The 16,610-nt window shown below is 45.3% G+C and overlaps 1 protein-coding gene across 1 annotated transcript in view; it reads left to right on the forward strand.

Moving 5' to 3' along the window:
- Positions 1–596: 596 nt before the first annotated feature.
- Positions 597–16,610, forward strand: part of BRINP1 (BMP/retinoic acid inducible neural specific 1) — a 173,976-nt gene continuing 157,962 nt past the window's right edge. Inside the window, exon 1 of the mRNA XM_017664395.3 lies at positions 597–1,004. The gene's annotated coding sequence lies outside the window, so the exon portion shown is untranslated. The remainder of the gene's footprint in view (positions 1,005–16,610) is intronic.

Consider the following 16,610-nt stretch of genomic DNA (forward strand, 5'->3'; position numbering starts at 1 on the left):
AGAACTTTGCGCACCCTCAGCTTCTCACTCCCACATCCTGCCCACGTAGAGAAGCACTCGCTTAATTCTGGGAGCTTACGTGGGCTCATGCCTACACACACAGAGAAACAAACAGTCTTAAATACTTACAGAGAGGCACAGAGATACAAACGGACCCACACAGGCGCCTCCCCAACAAAACCACACTCAGGTAGATGCACACAGACACACAAGCACCCCCCTCCCCACACACACACCCAACCGGGAAAACTCAGATACTCGCGACGCACACAGCTACAGACACGCTTAAGGACAACACGATGCGGGCTTTGCACACGCACACCGCACACAGTCCCTTTGGGGGCTCAGCCGCGGAGACACGCCACCCTGTCCCCGGACCCACCAGACGCCCGGGTGGCTCAGCCTCGGCCCACCCCGGCCGCCCCTCCCTCCGAGGAGGCCTCCCTTTCCCCCTCTATGCCTTCTCCTCCTCCTCCGCCTAAAGACGTACAAACCCTCCTCAGAATCAACCCCGGCTCCTGGCTCCTCCCTGCCCGCCCCCGGCTGCCGCTCCCCCATTCATTTTCGCCCGTCTCCGGGTAAGTCCCTCCCCCGGCGTAGGCCGGCCTCCGCCGCTCCCCGCCCGGAGACCGCGGCGCTCCTGGACTTCCCTCTCCATTCGCCCGCCGCCTCGCTCCCGGTCCCCACGACTGCGAACTGATCGGGCGCAGGGGGAGGAGGGAAGCGCAGGCGAGCGAGCGAGGGGGCGAGGGCGAGCGAGCCGGGCGGCCGAGCGAGTAGCGACCGCCTTCCGGAGCCCGGATTCATGCCTGTCCTCGGGACCAGCGAAGGGGACTTTACGGCTGAGTATGAGCCAGGCTGCTAGGAGCCAGGTACCCCCACGCCTGCAGTCCCCGCGCCGTTCCCGGTATGCGAGCTGGACGCAGGGCGCTCCCAAGTTCCCACCGAACCGAATAAAAAGCGTCCGCCCGCAGCTCTTCGCCAAAGACGGACATTGACTCCAGGTAAGGCGGCGCCGGGCGCAGCGCCCCGCAGCCCCGCTGCCCTTGGAGACGGCCCCGGACCGCATTCGGGGCGCCCCTCCCCTCCCCCTTCCCTCGACAGCCCGGCCGCCTCCAAGTCCTCAGGGTCCGGGGAGTGGGGGTTCTGTGTCTTCTGGGGCGCAAGGGGTTAAACGTGGGTTTTAGTAAGTGGTGTGTGTGCTCCCGCGCGCTCCCGACGTGTGTAACCACGGTGGGAACTTGATGAGCTAGTGTGTGTGTGCGTGTGCGGCGTCACTTGCGTTGGATGCGTGTGTTTGCGATTGTGTGTGTATGTGTGTGTGTGTGTGTGTGTGTGTGTGTGCGTGCGTGTGTGTGTAGGGAGGAAGGAAAGAGGTCCTATAACCTACTTAAGGCGAGATGTGTTTGTGCATGTTTCTACGTATGTGTTTGTATGTGCGCTGTGTGTCTTTTTAAGTAGGTCTCTCCAGCTTACAGGGAATGGGATCCTTCCTATAGGATCACGTAGCCATCGGGAAACCCGCTGTGGACTTCCTCTTGGGGCTTGGGGTTTGGGGTGTGGGAAGGACTATGGGGATAAAGATGGCACTTTATTTAGCTCAATATTGGTCCCTGTGAAGGAAAATTCCTCCAAACGATGGAGACCTGGTACACTTGGGCTCGCCGCTTAACGTGAAAGACAAATGGCCAACCTCTGAGGCAATGACACACTGTCACTTTAAATTCCACACTGGGCAGACTCCAGGATTCTGATGGGGATTTGGAGTCTGGGTAGTGGGTGACAGAGAAAGGGGAAGTCAGCGGTGGGCTCCTTATGCAAGGCTTGGTCTAGGATAGAGTCTACCCAGCCTCCGTTTGTAATCTTAAGAGCGTAGCAGCACCTCCGGTTTCTGGTGCTTTTGGGGAGGATCTGGGCAAGTTTGCATGGATTCCCTAAAGGGAAACGAGAAAAGAGTGTTCGGGGACTTGCTCATCCATCCTAGTTACACAGGATCGCCGAGGAAATGTCATTTGGGGGCAGCTCTGAGTAATATGGAAGGAGACAGATGGGGTACTTCCTTAAGACAGAGTCCTTCCTTCCTTCCCCGTTTCAGATGGGCTTGAGAAGCCCCAAGACAGTCTCTCCCTACACGGAGCCTCTTCATGGCTGCACTGGAGTTAGGGGACATGGGAGAAGGCAGAGAGGTAGTGTGTGTGTGTGTGTGTGCACGTCCCAATGCTGAGGGAGACCTACAGTTTGGGAATGGGTTGTGCTTGGGGAGCTCATGGCAGAATATATGTGGCAGTAATTGACTTCAAACTGCGGTTGATCTGGACCTCACATCCCTTGCTTGGCTCCATCATACTGCCAAGGGCGCTGGGGTGTGCGTGTGGGGTGGAGGGCTATGGGAAGAATCTCATGGAGACAGTTCGGGCCAAGTCCCTCTTTCCTCCTCCTCCACCCTCCTGGGGGTGCTCTCTAGGTAAGTCCCCAGGCCACCCTGGCTAGGTCTCACTGGGTTCAGGCTCTGGGGCCAGCCATTGATTTGATTCCCGACTGCCTCTGAAAGGCTTGTCCTACTCAGCAAAACTGCGGAGTTTTACTGCTGTTAGCATGGCTTCCAGACTCGGCAGCTGTTACTTCCCCAAGGTAAGAGGCAGCCAGTCTGCTCTGAGGCAGTGAGACTAAGGGAAGACAAGGGCCGAGAGGATGGGACACAGCCTTTTGTCCACCCTGGCTGGAAAGGGGCCACTGAGGAGACCTTTAGGGGAGAATAGAAGTAGAAATATAATTGTCTTAAAAAAGTATTATGTATGTCTGTATGTTATCTTCTGGGGAGACATAAAAGCAGACATGTGTTTGCAGTAACCTGCCCTGGCGGGTGGGTGACACTGCTACCTGCAGGCACTTGCAGACACACCAGTCTCTGGCCAGAGGCTGATAACTCAGGCTGAAGCCTTTTCATGGCCACAAGAAATCTGCTTCAGGAAGCTCATGTCAGAGCAGGGCTCCCTAGTTCATTCTGGGTGGCGGTGTGAAGGCAGAGGAGAAGATTCCATGTTAGGAACAGATCTCATGTGATCTCTTCTGGTTCATAGACAGTCAAAGCTGGAAGGAATATTAAAGAGCAGACAGGCAGGACTCTGTGGCCCAGAGAGGACATGAGAATTCCCCAACATTCTTTAATGAGTTGGTGGTATGTCCAGGGCTAGAACTTACGGTGCCTAACACCCAGGTCAGCGTCCTTCCCACTCCGCCATAGTGCTCAGGGATGATGTATTGCTCTCCACTCTTGTCCTGCCACTGTGCTCCCACCCTAGACAATCGCTTGTCTTCCCTCATCAAACTTAGCATCTCAGAGCTGCTCCATCTGGAATACATGACCCCAGAGAGAAGGTTCCAGTGCCTCAATCACTGTCCCTGCTAGACACACACACACACACACACACACACATGCACACACGCACACACCCCGTACATTCTTTCTCCAGTGCCTTCAGAGAATCACACATAGGCAGGGACCCAGTACTGACTATGACTGGTAGACAGGACCCAGCAGAGCTCCTGGACTCTACCTGAGCTCTTTATTAAAGAATGCTTTGCTTTTCAGAGAGTCAAGTGTACTCCCATCCACTGATGGAAATACTTCAAGCAAATTAATTTCTTTATATTAATGAGAATCTTGCCCCTATACAATTATACATATTGTAGTCACAGGAATATGCCTAAGCAAATGTGCATATATGCATTCATACACACATGTGCACACACAGATCTGGAAACCTTTCCTGTTTGCTGTGTTCCCCCAAAGGGAATTGCAGCCTCCGCAACAAATTATGTTCGCCTATATAAAGGCATTATTACCCACAGGATGACTAAGACTCATAGTCCCTGGGAAGGGGGAATCTAAGTCCCAGTAAAAGATGGGCTCTTGAGAAACCAGAATCAGGCCCGTGCAGAAGTGTGCTCCCAGACTCCTAGATGCTCATTTCAGGGTGCAGGTGAGCACTGAGAAAAAAAAACAGGAGTTTCAGGGCCATCTGCAGTAGAGCCTTTTCCATGCAGGCTTTTTTTCCCAGGGTTGGATGACACTTTAGCTCCCAGAAGGGGGAGCTGTGACTCCATTTCAACCAAGGAGAAGCAGCTCAGAGATTGCAAATTGGCTGTTGGGCCCCGTTGAGTTTCGATGGCCCAGCTCGGCTGAAATGAATACATGTGAAATGGCCCAGGTGGGGGTCCTTAAAAACACTCTTCCCTGGTCTGTCCAAATAAAACAACTCCTTCCTAGTGCTTGCACGAGTTTATGCTATTGACCACGAAATCTTATTTGTCCAGAAAGGTCTTTGCTTGAAGGGCCTACAGTTGTGCGAGGTAACGTTTTCTGTCCCCTCCCAGTTCTGTAGATGGAAACACCTGGACACTGAACGGGCCATTGAGGTTAAATGTCTCCTGATATTCTTTCCCTGCATGCCTCTTGCTAAAATTCAGAGATTAACAAATTGGCCACTGAACCGGTTATATTAAAGACAAGAAGGGGGACATGTGAAGAGGACAAATCTAAAAATGTCTCTCTCCAAATAATCCCCCTCATTGTTTCTCATCTTAACTCTTTCTGCAAGGAACACCTCTTTCTCTTCATCTCCCAGCTTTAGCTTCTACTTTTTGAAATCCTACCTGTTTTTCCACATCCAGCTCAAATTTGTCCAAAAATCATAGTTTGGGATTAATCTGTTTCTCCTCTCTTCTTCACAGAATTTTGTCTGAAACTTTATTTTAGCCTGTGAATCTGTTTGCTTTATATTGTAGTGCTGCAGGTATATATCTGGCTTGCCCTCTTCTGTATCATCTTCCTCAGAGCATCTTTTTATCTCCAGGGACTGACACATAGTGATTGCTCTTGTAAATGTTTACTGTTGAGTTTGAAGTCCAGTCTCAACAGCAGCTGTAATCTCTCTTTCTCTTTCTGATAATTTACTCCATATTCATGCAAAACAATGCGATCATGGCTTCAAAATCACACCACCTATACAACAAGAACGGCACATCAGTGATTTTACAAACAGGTAAATTTATGTCCAACTTGGTAGGAAATATTATTCTGCTGTGTTCCAGGGTCTGTGTTCTCACTTAATCTTTGTTCCAGTGAGGCAGATACAGCCCTTTTGCAGAAGAGGAAAGTGAGACCCAATGCTGGCTAGGTCCTTCGCCCAAGGTCACATAATCAACAGAGCTAGAATTGGAACCTAGGCCCTCCTTGCTTCAGCATCTCTGCTCTTTCCAGTATACTCCTGAGTTAATGAAAACCCGTGTAGATGGCCAACAGGAATGGTCTGGCCGGTAGATCCTAGGAATTGGTGGGGGCGCATTATTAATGCTTTGCAATTGATGGAATTAGGGAGTCATTGGATCAAAGAATCTCACTGTTTTAAGATTTCTCAATAGCTAAACCTTTCTTAGTCAAGAATCCTTTTGGGAATAACCATCACACATGGCCACTCGGTCTCAATTTTAGTACCTTTAGCCACAGCAAACTCATTATCATACGACTAGCTGCTGGAATGTTTTCTCTTCTTGACCTTAAATGTGCCTTTCGGACATAAATCACACAACACAAGTGTAATTCTCTTCCAGTTATCAGTTCTTAACATCTCATGGGAGCATAACCATACCACCACAGTCATTGGCATTCTGACCAGAAGGGCCTGATCCACAAGGCTGTCTTTGGGAACATTTATTTACCTCTATCACCAGGCTGGCTCTTGTCTGTGGGCATTCTCTAGTTTATCTCACAGGGTTTAGAAGTTACAAAAGGGGGAAGGGGTGAGGAATGACCTAAAATTGAGTGAGGATTAAAAAGGGCATTGATTTATTCATTTATTCAACAGATATTTACTAGATGACTACTGTTTTTCAAGCATTGATAATGCTGTGAAATAGAACTTTTTTGTGGTAATGGGTATGTTCTCTGTGTTGTGCAGTAGAGCAGCCACTGAACACATGTGACTGCTGAGCACTTGCAATTGGCTAGTGTTACCGATAAACTGAGTTTTTGATCTTATTTAAATTTTATTTTAATTTAGATAAGCTGTATGTAACTAGTGGCAGCTGTATTGAACAGCACAGATCTAGGTGTAGGAATGTAGCATGAACTCGATCCTGTTTTTCTGGAGCTCATAGCCTGGTGGGGAAAGAAAGAATAAATAAGTAAACAGTTAGATGAGCAACATCATTTCATATTGTAGTAAATGTCATACAATTAACAATTTGGGGTTATAGGCTATAAAGGAATGTGGATGGTGTAACTTTAGATAGGGTAACAGGAAAAGACTTCTCGGAGGGGGTGATATTGGAGCTGAGATGTAAATGGGACCGGCCATTGTGGAAGAGAGAAGAAAGCAAAGACAAAGTTACTAAATGGGGCAAGCCTAGGAGATCTTCGAGATAGTGTGGCTGAAGCTTTTGAGTGAGAAAGAGAACGTCACGAAATAAAAATAAGAAAGGTAGGCAAGGGCCAGACCACCAAGGCCTTTGCAAGATGAGGGAATGGAGAGTCTAGGCTTCTCCCCCTTGAAGTCCTGCTGCTTGGGAAGCAGGTAGTTTGAGGACTGAGCAGAGGAGCATTTGGAGATGACAACAGGCCCTCCTCAGTGACTTTTGATGGGTGTTTTTTGTGCCCATTTTTAATCTGTCATTTCAATGGCTTTTCCTAATCTTAATTTCTTTTCCTGCTCTGAGGGCTTACACACTCTGGAAATATCCAAAATCTAAAGGGAGGGGGAGAAACTGAAGAGTAGGAAATTGATAGGAAAGGGAGAAGGGAATGATACCTGGGGAGAAGGTAATTGAAATGAAGTCGTTGAAAAAAAAAAGATGAAAGCTGGAATCAGTATGGATCCACAAATGTTTATTGCCTGTCTTATCTGGGACAGGCCTTGAACAAAATGACTTAGTGGCTGTGGTGATGCATCCTGCCAGACCCTGGCAATCTAACAAAGGCAATCCACAAATCCATAAATAATTATCATTTGTGGTAGACTGATAATCGCCACTTCAGAAGTCCCATGAGGGCTTGGAGGAGGAGAAGATGAGAGGAAGACATGAAGGGGGTGATGGTGGTGAAGAGCCGGGCGTGGCAGTGACAATAAGGTCTTGGAGTTCAGAGACTGTATCTTTTCACTTTGTATTTCTATTAATTTCAAATTTCATATAATAAGAGCACAGGGACTCAGGGCTCCTACCACTGTCTGTCTGGACCATCTTAAGAACTTATACCTGCTCCTCTCTGGGCTTGCCTTCTGCAAACTGAGAAGGGCCAAACAGTGGTCCGCCCACCGGAGGGAGGGGTTTGCCCAGGGCTACAGAAATGTTCTCTGCAAAAGCGGAGGGAGACAGGCTGGACGGCTGTGGGTCCTGGTGAGGTTGTTTGGATGGAGTCTCAAAAACAAGCGCATCAAAACCAAGTTATACCTCGGGGCACAGACTGCGACTCAAGTCCGAGTGGCTGAGTGGGATAGATATGCTTAAGTGGTAGCATGAAACCCACTGTCCTCCTGGAACACAGTAGCCTGAAAAGGCTGCCTGGAAATCCATAGACAGTCCTTGTTACTGAGGGGGCAGAGAAGACAATTAAGAAGATAATGAGGCTGTGGGAAAGTGAAATTAATTTCTTTTTTGCATATGAGGGTGGGGGGAATCTTTGTATCTCTAAGGAGCTATCTTTTGGAGACTGCAGGTGGCCTTAAGGAGAATAGACCGAATAAGAGTGGGTGTGAGAAAGTGAGAGTGGTAAATCACCCGCACTTCTGCTGCCCAGTGGAGGACACACACAGCAATAGCAAGTCTGGTGCCAATGCAGAATATATCATTCTGAACAAATCTCGTTCTCAGTTTGTGGAGATTTTTCTCACGGGATGCAGAGCTGTATACAATGATGTCAGGGCCATCTTGGGAATGGCTAACACGCTGTATCCCCCCAAGGGTGAGGAGTTAGATTCATAAGGCAATTAACAAAAGCAAGATGCCATTGTTTTTGTGTAAACTGCAAAGGTCAGAGCAGCAGGGCTCCAAGTAAATGGCCCATCTGAACAGCTAGAACCCTTGGTAAGGGTTAACCTAATACTGGCCCAGAGGGGTTTCTGAGATACTATTTATCTAGCCTTTCAAAGGTCCTGCAAATGAGCCAGGGGGAACATCTCTGAGAACTGATGGATCCTGGGGGTAATGTGGAGCAGCTGAGTTACAGATCACAAACTGATTCACATGGAGGAAGGGTAGATATCTAGGAGAGGATTGCTTTTTAGAAGACCCACACTTGTGAGTGGTCTGTTCTCACGTCTCCATTCTAAGATTTAACAATCCACAGAAGCAGATAAAATTCTGGTGAGCTGTGGAATTCCTAGACACTCCAGCAACCCCCAGGTACATCTGGAAGAGCATTCCTAGAACTGTTACAGAGACATCTGCCTGAAGTAAGTACGTTTCAGTTTTCATGGGGAGTGGATAAGCTAAATTTCTTGTGGAATTTGATGGACTCTAAGTTTATAGGCACTCAGACCTGCAAGGAGCCTTGTCTGGCACTATAAAAACACCCACGCAAAGCACAGGGGCCATTAAAAAAGAAAATCAGTGCTTTTGGTGTGTTTAGGAATTTAGGGGAAAGATTGAATAGATTACACAGTGAGGGGGTGGTAATAGGGTTTTTCTGCTGGGACAAATTTCTGAGGCATGACTCTGAGATGAAGTGGCCCTCATCAAATGCCATTGTAAGAGATGGCTGAGGCAAGGGGGCGCTGAAGGCAGTCATAAAGAATTTTATTCTGAATGCCTGTCAATGGGACAGCATCATTTAAGGTCCAGTGAAGGCTTACAAACAATTCCTGAAAATTTTACCAGATCAGGCACCGTTTTACCTGTCCTCTCCCCTCATTCCGGACAGTAGGAATTGTACATTTAGCAGGACATAGGATAGAATTTAAGATGTTCTGGAAGACACTTCTGCCACAATATTTAAAAATGGCTGAAATGTCACAATTATAAAACCATTCTTAGTGTGGGAAAGGGAATATGCCAAGCATGTCACATAATTCTTCCTGCTGTAATGGGTACTTGAATATTCTGAGCAGGCTTGTGCATAGATGGCACCATCCCCCATCCTAGGGATGAGTTCGCCAAGGCTCACTGTGGCGATGCCACTGGTCCAGGGCCACGCACTGCGTCAGTGATGTCTTGGATTTGGACTGTTGCTGTCGACTTGAATGTACCAGTTAAAAGCTTGTACGTTGGAGTTTCAATGCCAGCTCTGCCTAGCTCTGTGACCATAGCCAGGTTCCCTGACAGTTTCCTCGTCTGTAAAATGAGCGTGACAGTAGCTACTCCTCACAGAGATATTGTGGGTTTTTTGCAAGTTTATATGAGAGGTGCTTTGAACAATGCCTGGCAGATCATCGATGCTATATTATTACTTTTTATTACTACTACACCTCGTTGCATTAGATTAAATGTTGCCCATGCCCCCAGGTATGTTCTCCAAACATGAAATGTTCCATAGAAAGAGCTTATTGCCAGGATCCAGGCACTACCTTGTAAATGAGGTTGCATAGTCATTTTTACCAGTTTTCCCTCTCTCAGTGTTGCAATGCTATACCAGCAAGTAGGGGAGAGCTGAGAGAGTAGGAAAGGTGTGGAAAGGTGTAAAATGGCTGAGGCAGATTCTGTATTCTCTGTATTACTGTGGGTCAGAAACCAAATATAGAAAAGGCTCATTGGCCATCAGAGCTGAAACCCATTTTCAATACAGTCTAGGTCAACTTCCTCCCTTTTTTTTTTTTTTTTTTTGACATTGAACCTTTTTCCTTGTTAAGATCAAACTGTATCTGAGTTGGTTCTGGGACCCTAGTGCCCTGCAGCCCATGTCAAGCCCATGTTTTGGTTTGGTTTCTAGAAGACCAGGGGATTCAGCAGGTACATATGGGAAAATAGCTGACTGACAGCATGCTGCACACTCTTCGTGTGAATCGTGCTTATCCTCCTCCTCCTCAGGATTCTCCTCTTCTCTTTTTGTCATTTATGTTACCACATGCTTGCATATCTTAATGTGCTTTATCTCATTTGACCAATATAGTCATACTCTGAAGTTGGAATTGTCCTCCCCATTTTCCAGATGGGACCTTGTGGCTCAGGGGTAAAAGGATTTGCCCCAACATATACAATAAGCGACAGCATCAGGTCTCTGACCCGTATTGTCAGAACCTGAATGTTAACATTCTTTCATTGAACTGCCCTCCCTCCCACTACCTCCTAAGGCACTGTCCAGCCCTTAGCAGCTTGGTGGCCTCCCAGAGTCAAGGTTGATGATTGCTGCTTGCTCTCTATTGTCTTAGGCCAGATCAATTCTTACAAATCTTCAACGATTCTGTCATGGAAGCCCTGTCCTGTCTTCAATCTTGGCCTTGTAAATGCCAAAAAATGAGAAAGGCACCTATCCTGCATGTTCCAGGAAATGTTATAAATGGTGTCATTGGAGGGAGGCTTCTTAAATCTCCCTAATAACCTGCATTTTGCTTTCTCTCCTTCTTTATCTGTCAGCGTCATGAATATCTTCTACTCTTCCAGTACTTTCTGGCTGCCAGCTTCATAGCCTCTTAAAATAGTAACTTAACTTCAAAAGGAAACCTTAACTTAGCATGTTTATTTGCACCTTTAAGTGGGGGGAGTTCAAATGCTCTGAGACCAAGACCAGTAGTCATATGATAAGCTACTTTCTAACTCTGGACCAGAGCCAAGAATCAAAATCTTACTTTTCTTAGAAATAGAATCACCAGAGCCACCTCTGGAAGCAGTAGCACTTTTAAAAGAATCTCAGGAAATAGCAGGGTGGGGGGTGGCATGAATTGTGACAGCCAGATGTTGCAAGAGAAAATATATATATATATCTGATCTCTCCTCCTCTGCACACAGTCACATGTATAAAGAAAGGAATATTGACCAAGGTTGAGAGTAGGTAGGAAGGAGAAAATAATAGCTATAGTAGGAAATAGGCAGGGTTCTCCTTCCCTGTTAATGGAATATGAAAACAAATAATGGTCATAAGTTCATCTATCAGAATGTGGTATGGGGGTGGAACTTCCAGCTAAAAAGAGAATGGGAAAAACACATGGCCTATAAACCTATAAAAACACTGAAATATTCCAGTTCTCTAGTAATCAAATAGGTGAAAATAGCAATGGGATGCCAGATAGCATCATTGAAATGGCTTTTTTAAAAATGATAGTGTCTGACCATGGCAAGAATGCAAAGAATGAGATAGTCTCCTGTGGCACTGGTGGTAACTGATGTGAATACAGCCTTTAGGAGATGTGACTGTCATTCTTTCATTTAAAAACCAGCAAGCATGCTTATTGAGCACATATTCTGTGCCAGACACTGTTCGAGGAACTGTAGTACAGCAATGAACAGAATTGACTTGTCCCTGCCTTCGTGGAGCTGATACTGTAGTGAGGGAGAAGATTATAAGCCAGTAAACAAGTAAATGCCTAGTGTGCCAGAGGGGATGAGTGTAGTGGAGATGGCAGGTGTATGGTGGGAGAGGGTGTGCTGTTTTATGTGGGTGAGCAAGGGATGCCCTCACTGAGGTGTTGACCTTGGGGCAGAAGATCTGTACGAAGTTAGGCACAGAGCCAGGTGGACATCCTGAGGACGAACATTCCAGAAAGAATAGAGTTGCTGAGTTGGGGCACTATCTCCATTTTTTGAAAGGAGGTGCAAATCCTTCCATTCTAAGAACTTCTGCATTTTAAGAAGTAAATTAATTCTATGTACACAGGCATATGAAGCAGGAATGTATCAGAGAGGGATAAAACAAAGAAGCAAGACCAAGTGTATAATGGGACATCCGTAGTCATTAGGAGTGATAGCAGAGGAACACATCTTTAAGTTAGAAAGTAGAATGAAAACAGAGAACTTAATTGTAAAATGATACTAACAATAGTACCTCCCTGCTAGTTTTGCTGTCACATACATAAAGCACTTAGAAACATGCACTGTATTATAGTAAGTGCTCAGTAAATGGTATTCATGGTGATATGTATCAGCATGGATATATTTTTTGATGGACTACTAAGTTAAAAAAAATGTAAGGTACCAAATATTATGTATAGCACGCTATTTTATGGGATGCAACCTCATATTTGAGTGGTTAACTTTGGGTGATAGATTATGAGTGTATTTAGGTCTCTCTTCTATACTTAACCCATGTTGCCTGATATTTCCTTAAGGAATGTGCATTACTTGGGTAATTAATATTTTAAGTAGTGAGATGTGGAGAATCAGTGAGCATTTCTTCATAGGAAAAGGACCCACAGCAGAGGCACATGCTGTAATGCAGAGTTGGCTAAGTTTCTAAGTTGCTTGTCCTAAATCAAATTTAAATGGACTTAGTTATTAATTTTTTTACTTGACCTTGGCCTGAACAATAATACTCATAAAAATCAAAGATCTGATAAATGATTTATACTTTCTCATACACATTAAGACAGCTTTCACACCCTTAGAAGAAAAGCTGTACTATCTTTGTATCACCTGGAATCATTTCACATACTGGTAGGACTTTTGGAACCATGATTTGGAAAGCACGATTTAGTGGTTACTGACTTTAGCTTTGATTGTACCTCAGTTTTAATTTTGAGTAAATCACATCCTTATCTTTATCTCAGTTTCCTTACCTGTCAAATGAGGGCTTGAGATTCAGTGGAGGTTCTGAGAAGCCCTCGGAGGCCCACCATAGAGTAGGGAGGGGTTGATTAGGTGACGCAGGATGGACGCCCATCCTCACCTGGTCATCTCATCAGAGCAGCTCTCATTTACCTGCCTTGCTTTATTCCCTTCTATATCAGAGTTGAGTAAGGGTTTCCAAGACTTAAAAAAACAACTTGAAATCATTGGTTTAAACTTTAAACAGTCTCTAAAGTGGACTTACAAGTGACAGATTTTGCCCTAGATTGTCATTGTACTGAGAGCTCTTTGGGGAACCAGAGCTGACTATGATGTATCCCCAAGGGCTTAGTGGGAAGGGAATATATGACTGTCTTAGCCACCTTTGTAATCACAATACATGGCGTATAATTGCCATCAACAGATTAAATGAATTCAGGAAAGTGTGAGTTATATTCAAGGCAGCCTTTTATAGAAATGGAATGTTTCTATAGGAAACCTTAGGAGTGAAAGCATGCTAATTCAAGTTGCCAGTGAAAGGCTTGGGATAGGTGATGATATCAAGGGAGAGATCTGTATTTGTGGAAGTGGAAAAGGGGGCATTCCAGGTACAGGAAATGGTAGGCAAAAGGCATGACCCCAAGATGTATGTTTTTCATCACAGAACCATAGAATGTTAGAGCTGAGCTGGAAGCGTCCTTAGGATCCATTATAACCAATGTTCCCTCTTTTCATAAAAAGGAACTAAGGCTCTGACAGGGGCAATGTCAGGGCAAAGGACATATTCTTCATCAGCTAAACCTAGAACTCTCAAGACCCTTGACTCTCAAGACAGCAATGCTTCTCCGGCAGAACACTTTATGTCATTTTTCATGGTACACTAGTTCTTCAAAAACTCCGAAGAAAAATGTGTGGTGTGATCAAATAAATTTGGAGCATTCTTCAGGATCTACCCTCTCGTGGAATTCATCGTATATATATAGGCAAATTCAAGGCTCTGACAAAGTCCTGTGATAGAGGGAGATTTTAAAGTGTACTTCAAACTTTCTCAAAATTATTTGACTGCAGAATTCAGCTTTCTATACTCTTCATTTAATTCTTTTTAATATTCTATAGGCTTACTGTAGGAAACCCTACTCTAGGCAGTATCTCTTCCACTGAAAAGTCAGTATATTATGTGTGTGGAAAAATTTCTATAAGCAATTCTTATGGTCCGTATTATTTTATTGATGATGGTCATATTAAGACAATGGCTATCAAAGAGTAAGAAGGGAAGTTTCCCAGATGTAATGTAAGGTTTGCTTCCTTCCCTCCGCCTTCTTCCCCTTGTCTCCTTCCCTTCTTCTTCTTTTACCCTCCTATGTTATTTTGCTTTTTTTCTCTCCCTCCTTACTGCCCTCTTCTATTTCTCTTTTAGCTTATTCCTGCTCTCTTCCCATTATTTGTTCCCCAAAATGTGTTTTTCTGAGGAGCTACTATGTTCCTGATTCTGGACTATCTCTAAAGAATTTTCCTGATCTGAAGCTCTGCCAGTTTGATAAGGAGATAGACGCGCAAACTGAGTAGCTGGCGTTGGAATCAGAACACAGCGTGTTAGGTGAGTGAGAGGTCTGTCTCTGTGAGCCGCGCAGGTTGATTGGCCGGTTGGGAAGATGGAGAATGGGTTTTCCATGTGGAGACTGGGCGAGGAAGTAGCTCCGTGTGGCTGCAGAGTATGCTAAGGGGTGCGGCTAGAGAAATGACCTAGGGATGAAATATACAAAGCCCTGGAAGCCATATTCAGTCATCTGTGTTTTGAAAATTGCTGATAACTCTTAATAAGTGACTTGATTAGATCTGGGATTAAGAGAGACAGGGATGAGGATGGGAGGAGGCGAGAGGGTGTCAGGTGGCCCTTTAGGTGATGGTAATGGTTCAGATGCAGACAGAAGATGATCTTCTAGGCTAGGGCAGTGGCGGGGAAGTGGGTGCATCGGGGAAACCCTGTGATGGAGGTACAGGAGAGAGGGAGGGAGTGACTTGCTCCAAGGTTGTGAGGAGCTAGGCCTGCTCTCTAACTAGTGTTTCCAGAAACAGCAGGGTCTCAATTATCTCACCGTGGGCTGTGAAATTCTAAAAAAAAGTTCCCAAAACACAATTAAGTTTAATTTGCTTTAATTGAAAAATAAACACATGCCATGTACAGCACTCTCAAGAGGAGGAGAAAAGGCTCAAAAATGAAATGAGCGTATGGGTGTGGTAGGCCCTAAATGATTGAAAATCCTGGAATAAGAATTGGTATTGATTGAGACAATGAATTCAGAGGTAAATTTAGGAAAGGGAAGTGGAGGCGTTCTCTCTAGGTGTTGGTTTGCTTAATGTCTTTACGAGGTTGCTATTTTCATTATTATCAAGAACATTATAAGGCAGTTGTGGAATAAAGGAAGGGGTGCTGACCTCGGAGGCAGGCAATTTGGGTTTGATTCCTTTTCTGTCACTTTGTGTAACCATTGGTAAGTTGTTTTCATTTCTTAGCCTCAGTTTCCTCCTCTGCAAACGGGGTTAGTAGTTCATACAATGCCGGATTCCTATGAGGATTCTGTAATGAATGCACATGGAAGTTCTAAGTGCTGGTAAGAGATGGTGGAGACCGAGGGGGATGAAGGAGGAGAAAAAGTTGGAGGAAGGTTGGAAGGAGGCAGTAGACAGGAGGAAAAGGAAGAACGCTGCTGACTCATTCGACCCCAGAGTATTGACTAAGAACCTTCTATGTTCCGTCTTGGGCTAGGCTGGGAAATAAAGTGGCAAGAAAGAGCTGAGCCTTGCCTTTGTGGCATCTATGTTCCAGCAGTAAATATCCTCAGTCTCTCAGTAGGCTAGAGACGGAGCCAAGGAGGAAGATGGGGCGGAAGGGAGGTATTGGGGAAGCCTTGAGATGGGTTTTAGGAGCTCTCGTCTCAACGGGGCATTCTTCTCCCTTTTCGTGACACTCTGCCTTTCCGTTCAAGTACAGATACTTTGACCGTGACTTAGGTTCTGCCCGTCTCATGGGGAAGAATCTGATAACTACATTCACATTGCTGGTAGCTTGGAATGTAAACTCATAAAGTACCAGGTCCTTATAATATTGGCATCTTAGAATCATAGTTGTAGAATTTTAGGATGTATCAAATCTTGGAACCAGAGGATCTCAGAATAGTAAAGCCACAGAGACAGAACCTCATAGACTCAAAGAGTGTAATATGCACGGAATATAAAAATCGACTCTTAATACTACCAAATCTTTAAAATCATGCAATCATGAAATTAGAGTCTTTTAGAAGAGAATGGCATTTTATGGTTATCTGGTCCAACCCTCATTCCCAATTCATAGAAAATACTAATATACCATTAAAAGGCAAACATTCTTGAGAAGCTTTGTATAGGACAAAGGTGGCCATGAAGTAGAGGAAATATAATGCTAATAACACTAATGGTGACTATATTGGCCAAGGGGCACTGATAGTAGAGGCAGGTGGAATTTCTGAACGTTATAAAGGCTCTTGGGGGCATGACCATGGGCTCCACTGACCTCTGAAGCAAACGCTCAGCATAAGTAACAGGAAGCTGGAAGCAAAATAGGATTTAATGACTCTGTTCATGGACTAGCCCTGCTGTAATTATTCACGTTTGCCCTTCTTAGCCACGCTATCATTTTAGAAAATAGTCCCCTAAATATTGGTCTTCTTTCATCAATTGTAAGCTCCAGGAGGGTAGGAGTGATATATGGTTCTATAGGGTGTTGATAAGGTTTCTAGAAAAGTGTTTTGTGTTGCTGGGCCCCCAGGCATCCAGTCTTATTGCCTTTTCCCTCAGTTTACTCTTGTATACATGCAGTAAACTGTTGTTGATCTGTGTCCTTGCTTATGTTTACTCTGAAGTGTTGGCTTGTATTGCCAAGC

This window comes from Manis javanica, chromosome 2 (assembly GCF_040802235.1).
Source record: "Manis javanica isolate MJ-LG chromosome 2, MJ_LKY, whole genome shotgun sequence".
NCBI classification, from domain to species: Eukaryota; Metazoa; Chordata; class Mammalia; order Pholidota; family Manidae; genus Manis; species Manis javanica.